Raw genomic sequence first — 1,715 nt, 5'->3', positions numbered from 1 at the left:
CACTTTGCCATGGAATGTCTTAAGTCTTTTCTTTATATTAGGTTAGGTTTTTAGGCCCTTGAAACATCGATGTATAGTACATTATATATAATACGTTTTTATATGCGTTAAAGAAGTTTGATTTACATGTGTATTACTCTTTATGCTAGAAGACGGAAGTGGAACTACTCAAGTGGTTGAACCCAGAGTGCTAAATGGGTATCTTAAATACTTCCTGTGGATAAGATAAAAGTTAGTTCAGTCTAAGACTCTTTGTTCGATTTAAAATGTAAAAATGTTATCTATTCGTTGCATTGTTCATCTTTGTGAAAAGTGTAAAATTTTAATACGTCTGGGAGTCTGTGCACTAGCTGTATAATCCGATAAGCGAATTCTTTGTATAAAACTACAGATAATAACTATTTAAATGTGCTTTGAAATAAATTCAAACCGATTCCTTTATAACGTTAAGAATATCAACATATACGAGTATATTAGGCATTAGTATATTATTGTTTTTACTGACGCATAATCGATTACCATATGAAAGATAATATAAAAAAAACATTCCGGTACCGGGAATCGAACCCGAGCCTCCTGGGTGAGAGCCAGGTATCCTAGCCACTAGACCATACCGGAGATTACTACTTAGGTCATATACTGCATCCTATAATAAGATAGGTTAAGTACATTTTTCTACTCAAAAATATATTATAAGTTTTTATTCAATTTGAAGATGTAAAATTATATAATTCCAAATATTTTCCTTACACAGACACCGACGGAATGAAAACAAACCGCCAAAAAAAACGCTATTGTTAAGATCTCCAAATGATTTAATCAGAGATATTTATCAATAGAGAATGGCAATAATATGACAGCTATTAGATTTCATTTCGCCTCAGTTAAGAAAAATTTCTTCAAAATGTTGTTTTATAATTTAATATAGCATTATTATCGTTTAAAACTACTTGCCGCTGAACATAGGCGTGCATATAATTGTTCAAAGACGTTCTTGTGCAAGGTGCATGCCCACCCACGATGTATAGACTATTGTTCGAGAGCCGTATTCGAAAACGTGACTCAAACCAAATCTCAAGCCAAAGAATTCAAGGGTTGTCTAGAACACATCCAGCATTTGATCTCCTTATTATCTAGATGTCTTGATCGTTTATGCAACGAAATTTAAAATAAATAATCTTGCCTTGATGTTTGACATGCGATTCGGACACAAGCAAGCGCATTTGTATGAGATGCTTTTTCACTAATTAACTGTTGCCCTCGACCCATTTCACAACTGTCATATGACATCATAGCTCATTCAATTATTTAACTGCCTCAATGACATCTTGAGAACAAATTATATGCGTTGAATCATCTCCTTATGAACGTTTAATATAATTATTTCATGCGGTATTAAAAGTTAAAGTACTTTATAATTTATTCATTATATTTTGGTTAACTTACTACAAACTTTTGAGGTAAGACAAGCTTTTAAGCTCGGTGCCTCGAGAGCAGAGGTGCCTTTATTTAAGTATTTTAATATGTTCTGAGGTGTAACATATTAAAATACTTAAATAAACAGAAAACGGTAATACTTAACTAACTATACAAGTATATTAAAGCTATTTATTGTTTTTAGTCGCCAAACAACAACACAAAATATTGGCCTAAAGTCTCTTAAAACATTAAAAAATGGTGCACGGGTACATAATTCGCAACATCTCCTTTGAATA

At 32.2% G+C, this 1,715-nt stretch overlaps 1 non-coding gene across 1 annotated transcript; it reads right to left on the bottom strand.

Annotated features, from left to right (window-relative positions):
- Nucleotides 1-546: 546 nt before the first annotated feature.
- On the bottom strand, nucleotides 547-618 carry Trnae-cuc. Its single transcript has one exon. It is a non-coding gene; the product is annotated as a tRNA-Glu (tRNA).
- Nucleotides 619-1,715: the final 1,097 nt, after the last annotated feature.

Source organism: Pieris napi, chromosome 2 (assembly GCF_905475465.1).
Source record: "Pieris napi chromosome 2, ilPieNapi1.2, whole genome shotgun sequence".
NCBI classification, from domain to species: Eukaryota; Metazoa; Arthropoda; class Insecta; order Lepidoptera; family Pieridae; genus Pieris; species Pieris napi.
The sequence above is the reverse complement of the archived record's forward strand: the minus strand, read 5'-3'. Positions and strand labels throughout refer to the sequence as shown.